At 45.6% G+C, this 19,038-nt stretch overlaps 21 non-coding genes across 21 annotated transcripts; all 21 read right to left on the reverse strand.

Moving 5' to 3' along the window:
* Positions 1-165: 165 nt before the first annotated feature.
* Positions 166-247, reverse strand: trnal-aag (transfer RNA leucine (anticodon AAG)). Its single transcript has one exon. It is a non-coding gene; the product is annotated as a tRNA-Leu (tRNA).
* Positions 248-1,214: 967 nt separating this feature from the next.
* trnal-uag (transfer RNA leucine (anticodon UAG)) lies at positions 1,215-1,296 on the reverse strand. Its single transcript has one exon. It is a non-coding gene; the product is annotated as a tRNA-Leu (tRNA).
* Positions 1,297-2,725: 1,429 nt separating this feature from the next.
* trnal-aag (transfer RNA leucine (anticodon AAG)) lies at positions 2,726-2,807 on the reverse strand. The gene has a single exon. It is a non-coding gene; the product is annotated as a tRNA-Leu (tRNA).
* A 967-nt stretch (positions 2,808-3,774) lies between these two features.
* On the reverse strand, positions 3,775-3,856 carry trnal-uag (transfer RNA leucine (anticodon UAG)). Its single transcript has one exon. It is a non-coding gene; the product is annotated as a tRNA-Leu (tRNA).
* A 584-nt stretch (positions 3,857-4,440) lies between these two features.
* trnae-uuc (transfer RNA glutamic acid (anticodon UUC)) lies at positions 4,441-4,512 on the reverse strand. Its single transcript has one exon. It is a non-coding gene; the product is annotated as a tRNA-Glu (tRNA).
* A 765-nt stretch (positions 4,513-5,277) lies between these two features.
* trnal-aag (transfer RNA leucine (anticodon AAG)) lies at positions 5,278-5,359 on the reverse strand. Its single transcript has one exon. It is a non-coding gene; the product is annotated as a tRNA-Leu (tRNA).
* A 967-nt stretch (positions 5,360-6,326) lies between these two features.
* On the reverse strand, positions 6,327-6,408 carry trnal-uag (transfer RNA leucine (anticodon UAG)). The gene has a single exon. It is a non-coding gene; the product is annotated as a tRNA-Leu (tRNA).
* A 584-nt stretch (positions 6,409-6,992) lies between these two features.
* On the reverse strand, positions 6,993-7,064 carry trnae-uuc (transfer RNA glutamic acid (anticodon UUC)). Its single transcript has one exon. It is a non-coding gene; the product is annotated as a tRNA-Glu (tRNA).
* A 773-nt stretch (positions 7,065-7,837) lies between these two features.
* On the reverse strand, positions 7,838-7,919 carry trnal-aag (transfer RNA leucine (anticodon AAG)). Its single transcript has one exon. It is a non-coding gene; the product is annotated as a tRNA-Leu (tRNA).
* Positions 7,920-8,886: 967 nt separating this feature from the next.
* trnal-uag (transfer RNA leucine (anticodon UAG)) lies at positions 8,887-8,968 on the reverse strand. The gene has a single exon. It is a non-coding gene; the product is annotated as a tRNA-Leu (tRNA).
* Positions 8,969-9,552: 584 nt separating this feature from the next.
* Positions 9,553-9,624, reverse strand: trnae-uuc (transfer RNA glutamic acid (anticodon UUC)). Its single transcript has one exon. It is a non-coding gene; the product is annotated as a tRNA-Glu (tRNA).
* A 765-nt stretch (positions 9,625-10,389) lies between these two features.
* On the reverse strand, positions 10,390-10,471 carry trnal-aag (transfer RNA leucine (anticodon AAG)). The gene has a single exon. It is a non-coding gene; the product is annotated as a tRNA-Leu (tRNA).
* Positions 10,472-11,438: 967 nt separating this feature from the next.
* trnal-uag (transfer RNA leucine (anticodon UAG)) lies at positions 11,439-11,520 on the reverse strand. Its single transcript has one exon. It is a non-coding gene; the product is annotated as a tRNA-Leu (tRNA).
* Positions 11,521-12,104: 584 nt separating this feature from the next.
* On the reverse strand, positions 12,105-12,176 carry trnae-uuc (transfer RNA glutamic acid (anticodon UUC)). The gene has a single exon. It is a non-coding gene; the product is annotated as a tRNA-Glu (tRNA).
* Positions 12,177-12,941: 765 nt separating this feature from the next.
* trnal-aag (transfer RNA leucine (anticodon AAG)) lies at positions 12,942-13,023 on the reverse strand. Its single transcript has one exon. It is a non-coding gene; the product is annotated as a tRNA-Leu (tRNA).
* A 967-nt stretch (positions 13,024-13,990) lies between these two features.
* On the reverse strand, positions 13,991-14,072 carry trnal-uag (transfer RNA leucine (anticodon UAG)). The gene has a single exon. It is a non-coding gene; the product is annotated as a tRNA-Leu (tRNA).
* A 584-nt stretch (positions 14,073-14,656) lies between these two features.
* trnae-uuc (transfer RNA glutamic acid (anticodon UUC)) lies at positions 14,657-14,728 on the reverse strand. The gene has a single exon. It is a non-coding gene; the product is annotated as a tRNA-Glu (tRNA).
* A 773-nt stretch (positions 14,729-15,501) lies between these two features.
* On the reverse strand, positions 15,502-15,583 carry trnal-aag (transfer RNA leucine (anticodon AAG)). The gene has a single exon. It is a non-coding gene; the product is annotated as a tRNA-Leu (tRNA).
* A 967-nt stretch (positions 15,584-16,550) lies between these two features.
* Positions 16,551-16,632, reverse strand: trnal-uag (transfer RNA leucine (anticodon UAG)). The gene has a single exon. It is a non-coding gene; the product is annotated as a tRNA-Leu (tRNA).
* Positions 16,633-17,216: 584 nt separating this feature from the next.
* Positions 17,217-17,288, reverse strand: trnae-uuc (transfer RNA glutamic acid (anticodon UUC)). Its single transcript has one exon. It is a non-coding gene; the product is annotated as a tRNA-Glu (tRNA).
* Positions 17,289-18,053: 765 nt separating this feature from the next.
* On the reverse strand, positions 18,054-18,135 carry trnal-aag (transfer RNA leucine (anticodon AAG)). The gene has a single exon. It is a non-coding gene; the product is annotated as a tRNA-Leu (tRNA).
* Between the last annotated feature and the right edge of the window lie 903 nt (positions 18,136-19,038).

The following is a 19,038-nucleotide window of genomic DNA, read 5'->3' on the forward strand; positions in this document are numbered from 1 at the left end:
GTTGTAAATGACTTTACAGCACCGGACTAATGTGGTTTGGAAGAATTGCTCCTGATGACTTTCATGCACTTGACAGACGTTCTATAACAGATTTGATTTCCACTGTAGCCCTTACAATTTATTGGTAAGGCATGGAAGAAACAAAACTTTGCCGCTAGAACACTATGGCAGCAGTGGGATTCGAACCCACGCCTCCGAAGAGACTGGAGCCTTAATCCAGCACCTTAGACCGCTCGGTCATGCTACAATTACGAGTGAGGACCTCATCTCAAAAATCTAGACAGTAAAACTTGAAAAAGTGCAGCACAAAATAGAAGCCCAGAACATTCAGTGATGCTCTTGCTGTTTTAGAAAAACATGTTTAATACTTGCCTGAATGTTTTTGGATACAATAGCATCTGCCTGCCCTGGTTAAACTCTTATTGCAGCAATAGGATTTCAACCCACATGTGTGAGGAGCCTGGAGTCTTAACCCAGATCCTAAGACCACACAATCTAACACCTTACAATGTGGTGGACTTGTAGCACACTTGAGTAGCCACTAACCAGTCAGTGTTGACACTGTGAATAAAAATATATGAAACATCTGCACATGGTAAATGACTTTTGCAAAAGAATTTCTTTTATTCATGTATTAATCACATTATTTTAGTGTATAATACCTTGGTGCCACTCGATTTTAGCATGTCTCTCACACTCATACTGGTAACAGATGGTATCTCAGGAAGTTGGAGGGAAGCATTCACACACAAAGGACCCAGAGTGGGGGGAGGAGTCTTTTGTCTCCTTCTCCACTGTAAGAGGTAGCAAGGGAGTGTGTAACTTTCTTTGGGGGAGGGGGGTACCAAAGGTGTGAAAACAGCTGTGTACTGCCTTTAGTTCCTGTAAGAGGTATGTAACTGAAGGCCATGCTAGACTCAGTTAGGGACTCTGCCCATCGTCTGCCCCGCGATGATGCATTCCTTCACCAAGCTTGGTTTCTGTTCTTGTTATTATTAAAGAATGTTAGCTACCACTCACCGCTTGTCTGCAGGCTTTATTGAACGGAAAACTTCCACAACACTTAACATCACCCTGGTTTGGAAGAATTGCTCTTGATGAGATTCCTGCTTGATTGTACTTGACAGACATTCTGTAACAGATTTGATTTCCACTGCAGCCCTTACAATTTATTGGTAGGGGATGGAAGGAACACGAAAAGAACCCGAAAACTATGGCAGCAGTGGGATTCGAACCCACGCCCCCAAAGAGACTGGAGCCTAAATCCAGCACCTTAGACCGCTCGGTCATGCTACCATTGCGAGTGAGGACCTCATCGCAAAAATCTAGACAGTAAAACTTGAAAAAGTGCAGCACAAAATAGAAGCCCAGAACATTCAGTGATGCTCTTACTGTTGTAGAAAAACATGTTTAATACTTTTTGGACACAAAAACATCTGCCTGTCCTGGTTAAAACCTGTTCATCAACCCTGATTGACAATGGGCTCTTGGCTCAGTTTCATCATCGTCGATATGCAACTTGTCATAACCACCGATGAACAGGCAGGAGCACCATTCACAGAGAGTCAAGGAACAGCATTGTAAGATGGCAAAAGACGTACCCTTAATGCACCCTGCCTTGTTTCAAAGATGCTCATTTGATTTTCACATAAACAGCCACCTTGACTAGCTGCTCAAACTAGCAGGCCTGCTTGTGTACATCCTCATCACTGAAAACTGTATAGTCCTGATCTGAACCATCACCTGTTTTATGCCATGTGCTTAGCCAGAGGTTTGTTGCCTTACCTGATGTTTGCCTTCAGCCAACAACTTTGCACCATTTAATCCATCGTGGGATTAACACAAAGAACACATTGGCTTGTGGGCACATTAAAGACATGTTCCCATACCGGGAGTTGAACCCGGGCTGCCTGGGTGAAAACCAGGAAACCTAACCGCTAGACCATATGGGACTGGTTAGGTAGGGCGCCACTGTCATAGCCGTGCTGCTGGGTGAGAACCAGGCATTCTAACCGCTAGACCATATGGGACTGGTTAGGTAATGCGCCACTGTCGTGCTCCTGGGTGAGAACCAAGAATCCTAACCGCTAGACCATATGGGACCGGTTAGGTAGTGCGCCACTGTCGTGCTCGTGCTCCTGGGTGAGAACCAGGCATTCTAACCGCTAGACCATATGGGACTGGTTAGGTAATGCGCCACTGTCGTGCTCCTGGGTGAGAACCAAGAATCCTAACCGCTAGACCATATGGGACTGGTTAGGTAGTGCGCCACTGTCGTGCTCGTGCTCCTGGGTGAGAACCAGGCATTCTAACCGCTAGACCATATGGGACTGCTCCACTGTCATGAAATCAAGGATACTCTTGTCACTCTGCAGCCTTGGTGAGACCAACATAGCAGCACCTTAATCAATTCTCCAGCGGTTGCAGGTTCTGCTCAAAAGCACATTACAAGGGAGTGGACTGGACTTGAAGCACACTTGAGTGGCATGCGGGAAAGTCCACTAACCAGTCAGTGATGAGACCATGAACAAAAAGACACGAAAAACATGCAAGTTGTAAATGACTTTACAGCACCGGACTAATGTGGTTTGGAAGAATTGCTCCTGATGACTTTCCTGCATGTTTGGACTTGACAGACGTTCTATAACAGATTTGATTTCCACTGTAGCCCTTACAATTTATTGGTAAGGCATGGAAGAAACAAAACTTTGCCGCTAGAACACTATGGCAGCAGTGGGATTCGAACCCACGCCTCCGAAGAGACTGGAGCCTTAATCCAGCACCTTAGACCGCTCGGTCATGCTACCATTACGAGCGAGGACCTCATCTCAAAAATCTAGACAGTAAAACTTGAAAAAGTGCAGCACAAAATAGAAGCCCAGAACATTCAGTGATGCTCTTGCTGTTTTAGAAAAACATGTTTAATACTTGCCTGAATGTTTTTGGATACAATAGCATCTGCCTGCCCTGGTTAAACTCTTATTGCAGCAATAGGATTTCAACCCACATGTGTGAGGAGCCTGGAGTCTTAACCCAGATCCTAAGACCACACAATCTAACACCTTACAATGTGGTGGACTTGTAGCACACTTGAGTAGCCACTAACCAGTCAGTGTTGACACTGTGAATAAAAATATATGAAACATCTGCACATGGTAAATGACTTTTGCAAAAGAATTTCTTTTATTCATGTATTAATCACATTATTTTAGTGTATAATACCTTGGTGCCACTCGATTTTAGCATGTCTCTCACACTCATACTGGTAACAGATGGTATCTCAGGAAGTTGGAGGGAAGCATTCACACACAAAGGACCCAGAGTGGGGGGAGGAGTCTTTTGTCTCCTTCTCCACTGTAAGAGGTAGCAAGGGAGTGTGTAACTTTCTTTGGGGGAGGGGGGTACCAAAGGTGTGAAAACAGCTGTGTACTGCCTTTAGTTCCTGTAAGAGGTATGTAACTGAAGGCCATGCTAGACTCAGTTAGGGACTCTGCCCATCGTCTGCCCCGCGATGATGCATTCCTTCACCAAGCTTGGTTTCTGTTCTTGTTATTATTAAAGAATGTTAGCTACCACTCACCGCTTGTCTGCAGGCTTTATTGAACGGAAAACTTCCACAACACTTAACATCACCCTGGTTTGGAAGAATTGCTCTTGATGAGATTCCTGCTTGATTGTACTTGACAGACATTCTGTAACAGATTTGATTTCCACTGCAGCCCTTACAATTTATTGGTAGGGGATGGAAGGAACACGAAAAGAACCCGAAGACTATGGCAGCAGTGGGATTCAAACCCACGCCCCCAAAGAGACTGGAGCCTAAATCCAGCACCTTAGACCGCTCGGTCATGCTACCATTGCGAGTGAGGACCTCATCGCAAAAATCTAGACAGTAAAACTTGAAAAAGTGCAGCACAAAATAGAAGCCCAGAACATTCAGTGATGCTCTTACTGTTGTAGAAAAACATGTTTAATACTTTTTGGACACAAAAACATCTGCCTGTCCTGGTTAAAACCTGTTCATCAACCCTGATTGACAATGGGCTCTTGGCTCAGTTTCATCATCGTCGATATGCAACTTGTCATAACCACCGATGAACAGGCAGGAGCACCATTCACAGAGAGTCAAGGAACAGCATTGTAAGATGGCAAAAGACGTACCCTTAATGCACCCTGCCTTGTTTCAAAGATGCTCATTTGATTTTCACATAAACAGCCACCTTGACTAGCTGCTCAAACTAGCAGGCCTGCTTGTGTACATCCTCATCACTGAAAACTGTATAGTCCTGATCTGAACCATCACCTGTTTTATGCCATGTGCTTAGCCAGAGGTTTGTTGCCTTACCTGATGTTTGCCTTCAGCCAACAACTTTGCACCATTTAATCCATCGTGGGATTAACACAAAGAACACATTGGCTTGTGGGCACATTAAAGACATGTTCCCATACCGGGAGTTGAACCCGGGCTGCCTGGGTGAAAACCAGGAATCCTAACCGCTAGACCATATGGGACTGGTTAGGTAGGGCGCCACTGTCATAGCCGTGCTCCTGGGTGAGAACCAGGCATTCTAACCGCTAGACCATATGGGACTGGTTAGGTAATGCGCCACTGTCGTGCTCCTGGGTGAGAACCAAGAATCCTAACCGCTAGACCATATGGGACCGGTTAGGTAGTGCGCCACTGTCGTGCTCGTGCTCCTGGGTGAGAACCAGGCATTCTAACCGCTAGACCATATGGGACTGGTTAGGTAATGCGCCACTGTCGTGCTCCTGGGTGAGAACCAAGAATCCTAACCGCTAGACCATATGGGACTGGTTAGGTAGTGCGCCACTGTCGTGCTCGTGCTCCTGGGTGAGAACCAGGCATTCTAACCGCTAGACCATATGGGACTGCTCCACTGTCATGAAATCAAGGATACTCTTGTCACTCTGCAGCCTTGGTGAGACCAACATAGCAGCACCTTAATCAATTCTCCAGCGGTTGCAGGTTCTGCTCAAAAGCACATTACAAGGGAGTGGACTGGACTTGAAGCACACTTGAGTGGCATGCGGGAAAGTCCACTAACCAGTCAGTGATGAGACCATGAACAAAAAGACACGAAAAACATGCAAGTTGTAAATGACTTTACAGCACCGGACTAATGTGGTTTGGAAGAATTGCTCCTGATGACTTTCATGCACTTGACAGACGTTCTATAACAGATTTGATTTCCACTGTAGCCCTTACAATTTATTGGTAAGGCATGGAAGAAACAAAACTTTGCCGCTAGAACACTATGGCAGCAGTGGGATTCGAACCCACGCCTCCGAAGAGACTGGAGCCTTAATCCAGCACCTTAGACCGCTCGGTCATGCTACAATTACGAGTGAGGACCTCATCTCAAAAATCTAGACAGTAAAACTTGAAAAAGTGCAGCACAAAATAGAAGCCCAGAACATTCAGTGATGCTCTTGCTGTTTTAGAAAAACATGTTTAATACTTGCCTGAATGTTTTTGGATACAATAGCATCTGCCTGCCCTGGTTAAACTCTTATTGCAGCAATAGGATTTCAACCCACATGTGTGAGGAGCCTGGAGTCTTAACCCAGATCCTAAGACCACACAATCTAACACCTTACAATGTGGTGGACTTGTAGCACACTTGAGTAGCCACTAACCAGTCAGTGTTGACACTGTGAATAAAAATATATGAAACATCTGCACATGGTAAATGACTTTTGCAAAAGAATTTCTTTTATTCATGTATTAATCACATTATTTTAGTGTATAATACCTTGGTGCCACTCGATTTTAGCATGTCTCTCACACTCATACTGGTAACAGATGGTATCTCAGGAAGTTGGAGGGAAGCATTCACACACAAAGGACCCAGAGTGGGGGGAGGAGTCTTTTGTCTCCTTCTCCACTGTAAGAGGTAGCAAGGGAGTGTGTAACTTTCTTTGGGGGAGGGGGGTACCAAAGGTGTGAAAACAGCTGTGTACTGCCTTTAGTTCCTGTAAGAGGTATGTAACTGAAGGCCATGCTAGACTCAGTTAGGGACTCTGCCCATCGTCTGCCCCGCGATGATGCATTCCTTCACCAAGCTTGGTTTCTGTTCTTGTTATTATTAAAGAATGTTAGCTACCACTCACCGCTTGTCTGCAGGCTTTATTGAACGGAAAACTTCCACAACACTTAACATCACCCTGGTTTGGAAGAATTGCTCTTGATGAGATTCCTGCTTGATTGTACTTGACAGACATTCTGTAACAGATTTGATTTCCACTGCAGCCCTTACAATTTATTGGTAGGGGATGGAAGGAACACGAAAAGAACCCGAAGACTATGGCAGCAGTGGGATTCGAACCCACGCCCCCAAAGAGACTGGAGCCTAAATCCAGCACCTTAGACCGCTCGGTCATGCTACCATTGCGAGTGAGGACCTCATCGCAAAAATCTAGACAGTAAAACTTGAAAAAGTGCAGCACAAAATAGAAGCCCAGAACATTCAGTGATGCTCTTACTGTTGTAGAAAAACATGTTTAATACTTTTTGGACACAAAAACATCTGCCTGTCCTGGTTAAAACCTGTTCATCAACCCTGATTGACAATGGGCTCTTGGCTCAGTTTCATCATCGTCGATATGCAACTTGTCATAACCACCGATGAACAGGCAGGAGCACCATTCACAGAGAGTCAAGGAACAGCATTGTAAGATGGCAAAAGACGTACCCTTAATGCACCCTGCCTTGTTTCAAAGATGCTCATTTGATTTTCACATAAACAGCCACCTTGACTAGCTGCTCAAACTAGCAGGCCTGCTTGTGTACATCCTCATCACTGAAAACTGTATAGTCCTGATCTGAACCATCACCTGTTTTATGCCATGTGCTTAGCCAGAGGTTTGTTGCCTTACCTGATGTTTGCCTTCAGCCAACAACTTTGCACCATTTAATCCATCGTGGGATTAACACAAAGAACACATTGGCTTGTGGGCACATTAAAGACATGTTCCCATACCGGGAGTTGAACCCGGGCTGCCTGGGTGAAAACCAGGAATCCTAACCGCTAGACCATATGGGACTGGTTAGGTAGGGCGCCACTGTCATAGCCGTGCTCCTGGGTGAGAACCAGGCATTCTAACCGCTAGACCATATGGGACTGGTTAGGTAATGCGCCACTGTCGTGCTCCTGGGTGAGAACCAAGAATCCTAACCGCTAGACCATATGGGACCGGTTAGGTAGTGCGCCACTGTCGTGCTCGTGCTCCTGGGTGAGAACCAGGCATTCTAACCGCTAGACCATATGGGACTGGTTAGGTAATGCGCCACTGTCGTGCTCCTGGGTGAGAACCAAGAATCCTAACCGCTAGACCATATGGGACTGGTTAGGTAGTGCGCCACTGTCGTGCTCGTGCTCCTGGGTGAGAACCAGGCATTCTAACCGCTAGACCATATGGGACTGCTCCACTGTCATGAAATCAAGGATACTCTTGTCACTCTGCAGCCTTGGTGAGACCAACATAGCAGCACCTTAATCAATTCTCCAGCGGTTGCAGGTTCTGCTCAAAAGCACATTACAAGGGAGTGGACTGGACTTGAAGCACACTTGAGTGGCATGCGGGAAAGTCCACTAACCAGTCAGTGATGAGACCATGAACAAAAAGACACGAAAAACATGCAAGTTGTAAATGACTTTACAGCACCGGACTAATGTGGTTTGGAAGAATTGCTCCTGATGACTTTCCTGCATGTTTGGACTTGACAGACGTTCTATAACAGATTTGATTTCCACTGTAGCCCTTACAATTTATTGGTAAGGCATGGAAGAAACAAAACTTTGCCGCTAGAACACTATGGCAGCAGTGGGATTCGAACCCACGCCTCCGAAGAGACTGGAGCCTTAATCCAGCACCTTAGACCGCTCGGTCATGCTACCATTACGAGCGAGGACCTCATCTCAAAAATCTAGACAGTAAAACTTGAAAAAGTGCAGCACAAAATAGAAGCCCAGAACATTCAGTGATGCTCTTGCTGTTTTAGAAAAACATGTTTAATACTTGCCTGAATGTTTTTGGATACAATAGCATCTGCCTGCCCTGGTTAAACTCTTATTGCAGCAATAGGATTTCAACCCACATGTGTGAGGAGCCTGGAGTCTTAACCCAGATCCTAAGACCACACAATCTAACACCTTACAATGTGGTGGACTTGTAGCACACTTGAGTAGCCACTAACCAGTCAGTGTTGACACTGTGAATAAAAATATATGAAACATCTGCACATGGTAAATGACTTTTGCAAAAGAATTTCTTTTATTCATGTATTAATCACATTATTTTAGTGTATAATACCTTGGTGCCACTCGATTTTAGCATGTCTCTCACACTCATACTGGTAACAGATGGTATCTCAGGAAGTTGGAGGGAAGCATTCACACACAAAGGACCCAGAGTGGGGGGAGGAGTCTTTTGTCTCCTTCTCCACTGTAAGAGGTAGCAAGGGAGTGTGTAACTTTCTTTGGGGGAGGGGGGTACCAAAGGTGTGAAAACAGCTGTGTACTGCCTTTAGTTCCTGTAAGAGGTATGTAACTGAAGGCCATGCTAGACTCAGTTAGGGACTCTGCCCATCGTCTGCCCCGCGATGATGCATTCCTTCACCAAGCTTGGTTTCTGTTCTTGTTATTATTAAAGAATGTTAGCTACCACTCACCGCTTGTCTGCAGGCTTTATTGAACGGAAAACTTCCACAACACTTAACATCACCCTGGTTTGGAAGAATTGCTCTTGATGAGATTCCTGCTTGATTGTACTTGACAGACATTCTGTAACAGATTTGATTTCCACTGCAGCCCTTACAATTTATTGGTAGGGGATGGAAGGAACACGAAAAGAACCCGAAGACTATGGCAGCAGTGGGATTCAAACCCACGCCCCCAAAGAGACTGGAGCCTAAATCCAGCACCTTAGACCGCTCGGTCATGCTACCATTGCGAGTGAGGACCTCATCGCAAAAATCTAGACAGTAAAACTTGAAAAAGTGCAGCACAAAATAGAAGCCCAGAACATTCAGTGATGCTCTTACTGTTGTAGAAAAACATGTTTAATACTTTTTGGACACAAAAACATCTGCCTGTCCTGGTTAAAACCTGTTCATCAACCCTGATTGACAATGGGCTCTTGGCTCAGTTTCATCATCGTCGATATGCAACTTGTCATAACCACCGATGAACAGGCAGGAGCACCATTCACAGAGAGTCAAGGAACAGCATTGTAAGATGGCAAAAGACGTACCCTTAATGCACCCTGCCTTGTTTCAAAGATGCTCATTTGATTTTCACATAAACAGCCACCTTGACTAGCTGCTCAAACTAGCAGGCCTGCTTGTGTACATCCTCATCACTGAAAACTGTATAGTCCTGATCTGAACCATCACCTGTTTTATGCCATGTGCTTAGCCAGAGGTTTGTTGCCTTACCTGATGTTTGCCTTCAGCCAACAACTTTGCACCATTTAATCCATCGTGGGATTAACACAAAGAACACATTGGCTTGTGGGCACATTAAAGACATGTTCCCATACCGGGAGTTGAACCCGGGCTGCCTGGGTGAAAACCAGGAATCCTAACCGCTAGACCATATGGGACTGGTTAGGTAGGGCGCCACTGTCATAGCCGTGCTCCTGGGTGAGAACCAGGCATTCTAACCGCTAGACCATATGGGACTGGTTAGGTAATGCGCCACTGTCGTGCTCCTGGGTGAGAACCAAGAATCCTAACCGCTAGACCATATGGGACCGGTTAGGTAGTGCGCCACTGTCGTGCTCGTGCTCCTGGGTGAGAACCAGGCATTCTAACCGCTAGACCATATGGGACTGGTTAGGTAATGCGCCACTGTCGTGCTCCTGGGTGAGAACCAAGAATCCTAACCGCTAGACCATATGGGACTGGTTAGGTAGTGCGCCACTGTCGTGCTCGTGCTCCTGGGTGAGAACCAGGCATTCTAACCGCTAGACCATATGGGACTGCTCCACTGTCATGAAATCAAGGATACTCTTGTCACTCTGCAGCCTTGGTGAGACCAACATAGCAGCACCTTAATCAATTCTCCAGCGGTTGCAGGTTCTGCTCAAAAGCACATTACAAGGGAGTGGACTGGACTTGAAGCACACTTGAGTGGCATGCGGGAAAGTCCACTAACCAGTCAGTGATGAGACCATGAACAAAAAGACACGAAAAACATGCAAGTTGTAAATGACTTTACAGCACCGGACTAATGTGGTTTGGAAGAATTGCTCCTGATGACTTTCATGCACTTGACAGACGTTCTATAACAGATTTGATTTCCACTGTAGCCCTTACAATTTATTGGTAAGGCATGGAAGAAACAAAACTTTGCCGCTAGAACACTATGGCAGCAGTGGGATTCGAACCCACGCCTCCGAAGAGACTGGAGCCTTAATCCAGCACCTTAGACCGCTCGGTCATGCTACCATTACGAGCGAGGACCTCATCTCAAAAATCTAGACAGTAAAACTTGAAAAAGTGCAGCACAAAATAGAAGCCCAGAACATTCAGTGATGCTCTTGCTGTTTTAGAAAAACATGTTTAATACTTGCCTGAATGTTTTTGGATACAATAGCATCTGCCTGCCCTGGTTAAACTCTTATTGCAGCAATAGGATTTCAACCCACATGTGTGAGGAGCCTGGAGTCTTAACCCAGATCCTAAGACCACACAATCTAACACCTTACAATGTGGTGGACTTGTAGCACACTTGAGTAGCCACTAACCAGTCAGTGTTGACACTGTGAATAAAAATATATGAAACATCTGCACATGGTAAATGACTTTTGCAAAAGAATTTCTTTTATTCATGTATTAATCACATTATTTTAGTGTATAATACCTTGGTGCCACTCGATTTTAGCATGTCTCTCACACTCATACTGGTAACAGATGGTATCTCAGGAAGTTGGAGGGAAGCATTCACACACAAAGGACCCAGAGTGGGGGGAGGAGTCTTTTGTCTCCTTCTCCACTGTAAGAGGTAGCAAGGGAGTGTGTAACTTTCTTTGGGGGAGGGGGGTACCAAAGGTGTGAAAACAGCTGTGTACTGCCTTTAGTTCCTGTAAGAGGTATGTAACTGAAGGCCATGCTAGACTCAGTTAGGGACTCTGCCCATCGTCTGCCCCGCGATGATGCATTCCTTCACCAAGCTTGGTTTCTGTTCTTGTTATTATTAAAGAATGTTAGCTACCACTCACCGCTTGTCTGCAGGCTTTATTGAACGGAAAACTTCCACAACACTTAACATCACCCTGGTTTGGAAGAATTGCTCTTGATGAGATTCCTGCTTGATTGTACTTGACAGACATTCTGTAACAGATTTGATTTCCACTGCAGCCCTTACAATTTATTGGTAGGGGATGGAAGGAACACGAAAAGAACCCGAAGACTATGGCAGCAGTGGGATTCAAACCCACGCCCCCAAAGAGACTGGAGCCTAAATCCAGCACCTTAGACCGCTCGGTCATGCTACCATTGCGAGTGAGGACCTCATCGCAAAAATCTAGACAGTAAAACTTGAAAAAGTGCAGCACAAAATAGAAGCCCAGAACATTCAGTGATGCTCTTACTGTTGTAGAAAAACATGTTTAATACTTTTTGGACACAAAAACATCTGCCTGTCCTGGTTAAAACCTGTTCATCAACCCTGATTGACAATGGGCTCTTGGCTCAGTTTCATCATCGTCGATATGCAACTTGTCATAACCACCGATGAACAGGCAGGAGCACCATTCACAGAGAGTCAAGGAACAGCATTGTAAGATGGCAAAAGACGTACCCTTAATGCACCCTGCCTTGTTTCAAAGATGCTCATTTGATTTTCACATAAACAGCCACCTTGACTAGCTGCTCAAACTAGCAGGCCTGCTTGTGTACATCCTCATCACTGAAAACTGTATAGTCCTGATCTGAACCATCACCTGTTTTATGCCATGTGCTTAGCCAGAGGTTTGTTGCCTTACCTGATGTTTGCCTTCAGCCAACAACTTTGCACCATTTAATCCATCGTGGGATTAACACAAAGAACACATTGGCTTGTGGGCACATTAAAGACATGTTCCCATACCGGGAGTTGAACCCGGGCTGCCTGGGTGAAAACCAGGAATCCTAACCGCTAGACCATATGGGACTGGTTAGGTAGGGCGCCACTGTCATAGCCGTGCTCCTGGGTGAGAACCAGGCATTCTAACCGCTAGACCATATGGGACTGGTTAGGTAATGCGCCACTGTCGTGCTCCTGGGTGAGAACCAAGAATCCTAACCGCTAGACCATATGGGACCGGTTAGGTAGTGCGCCACTGTCGTGCTCGTGCTCCTGGGTGAGAACCAGGCATTCTAACCGCTAGACCATATGGGACTGGTTAGGTAATGCGCCACTGTCGTGCTCCTGGGTGAGAACCAAGAATCCTAACCGCTAGACCATATGGGACTGGTTAGGTAGTGCGCCACTGTCGTGCTCGTGCTCCTGGGTGAGAACCAGGCATTCTAACCGCTAGACCATATGGGACTGCTCCACTGTCATGAAATCAAGGATACTCTTGTCACTCTGCAGCCTTGGTGAGACCAACATAGCAGCACCTTAATCAATTCTCCAGCGGTTGCAGGTTCTGCTCAAAAGCACATTACAAGGGAGTGGACTGGACTTGAAGCACACTTGAGTGGCATGCGGGAAAGTCCACTAACCAGTCAGTGATGAGACCATGAACAAAAAGACACGAAAAACATGCAAGTTGTAAATGACTTTACAGCACCGGACTAATGTGGTTTGGAAGAATTGCTCCTGATGACTTTCATGCACTTGACAGACGTTCTATAACAGATTTGATTTCCACTGTAGCCCTTACAATTTATTGGTAAGGCATGGAAGAAACAAAACTTTGCCGCTAGAACACTATGGCAGCAGTGGGATTCGAACCCACGCCTCCGAAGAGACTGGAGCCTTAATCCAGCACCTTAGACCGCTCGGTCATGCTACAATTACGAGTGAGGACCTCATCTCAAAAATCTAGACAGTAAAACTTGAAAAAGTGCAGCACAAAATAGAAGCCCAGAACATTCAGTGATGCTCTTGCTGTTTTAGAAAAACATGTTTAATACTTGCCTGAATGTTTTTGGATACAATAGCATCTGCCTGCCCTGGTTAAACTCTTATTGCAGCAATAGGATTTCAACCCACATGTGTGAGGAGCCTGGAGTCTTAACCCAGATCCTAAGACCACACAATCTAACACCTTACAATGTGGTGGACTTGTAGCACACTTGAGTAGCCACTAACCAGTCAGTGTTGACACTGTGAATAAAAATATATGAAACATCTGCACATGGTAAATGACTTTTGCAAAAGAATTTCTTTTATTCATGTATTAATCACATTATTTTAGTGTATAATACCTTGGTGCCACTCGATTTTAGCATGTCTCTCACACTCATACTGGTAACAGATGGTATCTCAGGAAGTTGGAGGGAAGCATTCACACACAAAGGACCCAGAGTGGGGGGAGGAGTCTTTTGTCTCCTTCTCCACTGTAAGAGGTAGCAAGGGAGTGTGTAACTTTCTTTGGGGGAGGGGGGTACCAAAGGTGTGAAAACAGCTGTGTACTGCCTTTAGTTCCTGTAAGAGGTATGTAACTGAAGGCCATGCTAGACTCAGTTAGGGACTCTGCCCATCGTCTGCCCCGCGATGATGCATTCCTTCACCAAGCTTGGTTTCTGTTCTTGTTATTATTAAAGAATGTTAGCTACCACTCACCGCTTGTCTGCAGGCTTTATTGAACGGAAAACTTCCACAACACTTAACATCACCCTGGTTTGGAAGAATTGCTCTTGATGAGATTCCTGCTTGATTGTACTTGACAGACATTCTGTAACAGATTTGATTTCCACTGCAGCCCTTACAATTTATTGGTAGGGGATGGAAGGAACACGAAAAGAACCCGAAGACTATGGCAGCAGTGGGATTCGAACCCACGCCCCCAAAGAGACTGGAGCCTAAATCCAGCACCTTAGACCGCTCGGTCATGCTACCATTGCGAGTGAGGACCTCATCGCAAAAATCTAGACAGTAAAACTTGAAAAAGTGCAGCACAAAATAGAAGCCCAGAACATTCAGTGATGCTCTTACTGTTGTAGAAAAACATGTTTAATACTTTTTGGACACAAAAACATCTGCCTGTCCTGGTTAAAACCTGTTCATCAACCCTGATTGACAATGGGCTCTTGGCTCAGTTTCATCATCGTCGATATGCAACTTGTCATAACCACCGATGAACAGGCAGGAGCACCATTCACAGAGAGTCAAGGAACAGCATTGTAAGATGGCAAAAGACGTACCCTTAATGCACCCTGCCTTGTTTCAAAGATGCTCATTTGATTTTCACATAAACAGCCACCTTGACTAGCTGCTCAAACTAGCAGGCCTGCTTGTGTACATCCTCATCACTGAAAACTGTATAGTCCTGATCTGAACCATCACCTGTTTTATGCCATGTGCTTAGCCAGAGGTTTGTTGCCTTACCTGATGTTTGCCTTCAGCCAACAACTTTGCACCATTTAATCCATCGTGGGATTAACACAAAGAACACATTGGCTTGTGGGCACATTAAAGACATGTTCCCATACCGGGAGTTGAACCCGGGCTGCCTGGGTGAAAACCAGGAATCCTAACCGCTAGACCATATGGGACTGGTTAGGTAGGGCGCCACTGTCATAGCCGTGCTCCTGGGTGAGAACCAGGCATTCTAACCGCTAGACCATATGGGACTGGTTAGGTAATGCGCCACTGTCGTGCTCCTGGGTGAGAACCAAGAATCCTAACCGCTAGACCATATGGGACCGGTTAGGTAGTGCGCCACTGTCGTGCTCGTGCTCCTGGGTGAGAACCAGGCATTCTAACCGCTAGACCATATGGGACTGGTTAGGTAATGCGCCACTGTCGTGCTCCTGGGTGAGAACCAAGAATCCTAACCGCTAGACCATATGGGACTGGTTAGGTAGTGCGCCACTGTCGTGCTCGTGCTCCTGGGTGAGAACCAGGCATTCTAACCGCTAGACCATATGGGACTGCTCCACTGTCATGAAATCAAGGATACTCTTGTCACTCTGCAGCCTTGGTGAGACCAACATAGCAGCACCTTAATCAATTCTCCAGCGGTTGCAGGTTCTGCTCAAAAGCACATTACAAGGGAGTGGACTGGACTTGAAGCACACTTGAGTGGCATGCGGGAAAGTCCACTAACCAGTCAGTGATGAGACCATGAACAAAAAGACACGAAAAACATGCAAGTTGTAAATGACTTTACAGCACCGGACTAATGTGGTTTGGAAGAATTGCTCCTGATGACTTTCCTGCATGTTTGGACTTGACAGACGTTCTATAACAGATTTGATTTCCACTGTAGCCCTTACAATTTATTGGTAAGGCATGGAAGAAACAAAACTTTGCCGCTAGAACACTATGGCAGCAGTGGGATTCGAACCCACGCCTCCGAAGAGACTGGAGCCTTAATCCAGCACCTTAGACCGCTCGGTCATGCTACCATTACGAGCGAGGACCTCATCTCAAAAATCTAGACAGTAAAACTTGAAAAAGTGCAGCACAAAATAGAAGCCCAGAACATTCAGTGATGCTCTTGCTGTTTTAGAAAAACATGTTTAATACTTGCCTGAATGTTTTTGGATACAATAGCATCTGCCTGCCCTGGTTAAACTCTTATTGCAGCAATAGGATTTCAACCCACATGTGTGAGGAGCCTGGAGTCTTAACCCAGATCCTAAGACCACACAATCTAACACCTTACAATGTGGTGGACTTGTAGCACACTTGAGTAGCCACTAACCAGTCAGTGTTGACACTGTGAATAAAAATATATGAAACATCTGCACATGGTAAATGACTTTTGCAAAAGAATTTCTTTTATTCATGTATTAATCACATTATTTTAGTGTATAATACCTTGGTGCCACTCGATTTTAGCATGTCTCTCACACTCATACTGGTAACAGATGGTATCTCAGGAAGTTGGAGGGAAGCATTCACACACAAAGGACCCAGAGTGGGGGGAGGAGTCTTTTGTCTCCTTCTCCACTGTAAGAGGTAGCAAGGGAGTGTGTAACTTTCTTTGGGGGAGGGGGGTACCAAAGGTGTGAAAACAGCTGTGTACTGCCTTTAGTTCCTGTAAGAGGTATGTAACTGAAGGCCATGCTAGACTCAGTTAGGGACTCTGCCCATCGTCTGCCCCGCGATGATGCATTCCTTCACCAAGCTTGGTTTCTGTTCTTGTTATTATTAAAGAATGTTAGCTACCACTCACCGCTTGTCTGCAGGCTTTATTGAACGGAAAACTTCCACAACACTTAACATCACCCTGGTTTGGAAGAATTGCTCTTGATGAGATTCCTGCTTGATTGTACTTGACAGACATTCTGTAACAGATTTGATTTCCACTGCAGCCCTTACAATTTATTGGTAGGGGATGGAAGGAACACGAAAAGAACCCGAAGACTATGGCAGCAGTGGGATTCGAACCCACGCCCCCAAAGAGACTGGAGCCTAAATCCAGCACCTTAGACCGCTCGGTCATGCTACCATTGCGAGTGAGGACCTCATCGCAAAAATCTAGACAGTAAAACTTGAAAAAGTGCAGCACAAAATAGAAGCCCAGAACATTCAGTGATGCTCTTACTGTTGTAGAAAAACATGTTTAATACTTTTTGGACACAAAAACATCTGCCTGTCCTGGTTAAAACCTGTTCATCAACCCTGATTGACAATGGGCTCTTGGCTCAGTTTCATCATCGTCGATATGCAACTTGTCATAACCACCGATGAACAGGCAGGAGCACCATTCACAGAGAGTCAAGGAACAGCATTGTAAGATGGCAAAAGACGTACCCTTAATGCACCCTGCCTTGTTTCAAAGATGCTCATTTGATTTTCACATAAACAGCCACCTTGACTAGCTGCTCAAACTAGCAGGCCTGCTTGTGTACATCCTCATCACTGAAAACTGTATAGTCCTGATCTGAACCATCACCTGTTTTATGCCATGTGCTTAGCCAGAGGTTTGTTGCCTTACCTGATGTTTGCCTTCAGCCAACAACTTTGCACCATTTAATCCATCGTGGGATTAACACAAAGAACACATTGGCTTGTGGGCACATTAAAGACATGTTCCCATACCGGGAGTTGAACCCGGGCTGCCTGGGTGAAAACCAGGAATCCTAACCGCTAGACCATATGGGACTGGTTAGGTAGGGCGCCACTGTCATAGCCGTGCTCCTGGGTGAGAACCAGGCATTCTAACCGCTAGACCATATGGGACTGGTTAGGTAATGCGCCACTGTCGTGCTCCTGGGTGAGAACCAAGAATCCTAACCGCTAGACCATATGGGACCGGTTAGGTAGTGCGCCACTGTCGTGCTCGTGCTCCTGGGTGAGAACCAGGCATTCTAACCGCTAGACCATATGGGACTGGTTAGGTAATGCGCCACTGTCGTGCTCCTGGGTGAGAACCAAGAATCCTAACCGCTAGACCATATGGGACTGGTTAGGTAGTGCGCCACTGTCGTGCTCGTGCTCCTGGGTGAGAACCAGGCATTCTAACCGCTAGACCATATGGGACTGCTCCACTGTCATGAAATCAAGGATACTCTTGTCACTCTGCAGCCTTGGTGAGACCAACATAGCAGCACCTTAATCAATTCTCCAGCGGTTGCAGGTTCTGCTCAAAAGCACATTACAAGGGAGTGGACTGGACTTGAAGCACACTTGAGTGGCATGCGGGAAAGTCCACTAACCAGTCAGTGATGAGACCATGAACAAAAAGACACGAAAAACATGCAAGTTGTAAATGACTTTACAGCACCGGACTAATGTGGTTTGGAAGAATTGCTCCTGATGACTTTCATGCACTTGACAGACGTTCTATAACAGATTTGATTTCCACTGTAGCCCTTACAATTTATTGGTAAGGCATGGAAGAAACAAAACTTTGCCGCTAGAACACTATGGCAGCAGTGGGATTCGAACCCACGCCTCCGAAGAGACTGGAGCCTTAATCCAGCACCTTAGACCGCTCGGTCATGCTACACTTACGAGTGAGGACCTCATCTCAAAAATCTAGACAGTAAAACTTGAAAAAGTGCAGCACAAAATAGAAGCCCAGAACATTCAGTGATGCTCTTGCTGTTTTAGAAAAACATGTTTAATACTTGCCTGAATGTTTTTGGATACAATAGCATCTGCCTGCCCTGGTTAAACTCTTATTGCAGCAATAGGATTTCAACCCACATGTGTGAGGAGCCTGGAGTCTTAACCCAGATCCTAAGACCACACAATCTAACACCTTACAATGTGGTGGACTTGTAGCACACTTGAGTAGCCACTAACCAGTCAGTGTTGACACTGTGAATAAAAATATATGAAACATCTGCACATGGTAAATGACTTTTGCAAAAGAATTTCTTTTATTCATGTATTAATCACATTATTTTAGTGTATAATACCTTGGTGCCACTCGATTTTAGCATGTCTCTCACACTCATACTGGTAACAGATGGTATCTCAGGAAGTTGGAGGGAAGCATTCACACACAAAGGACCCAGAGTGGGGGGAGGAGTCTTTTGTCTCCTTCTCCACTGTAAGAGGTAGCAAGGGAGTGTGTAACTTTCTTTGGGGGAGGGGGGTACCAAAGGTGTGAAAACAGCTGTGTACTGCCTTTAGTTCCTGTAAGAGGTATGTAACTGAAGGCCATGCTAGACTCAGTTAGGGACTCTGCCCATCGTCTGCCCCGCGATGATGCATTCCTTCACCAAGCTTGGTTTCTGTTCTTGTTATTATTAAAGAATGTTAGCTACCACTCACCGCTTGTCTGCAGGCTTTATTGAACGGAAAACTTCCACAACACTTAACATCACCCTGGTTTGGAAGAATTGCTCTTGATGAGATTCCTGCTTGATTGTACTTGACAGACATTCTGTAACAGATTTGATTT

The sequence above is a fragment of the Neolamprologus brichardi genome, chromosome 3 (assembly GCF_056152115.1).
Source record: "Neolamprologus brichardi isolate AB-2024 chromosome 3, ASM5615211v1, whole genome shotgun sequence".
NCBI classification, from domain to species: Eukaryota; Metazoa; Chordata; class Actinopteri; order Cichliformes; family Cichlidae; genus Neolamprologus; species Neolamprologus brichardi.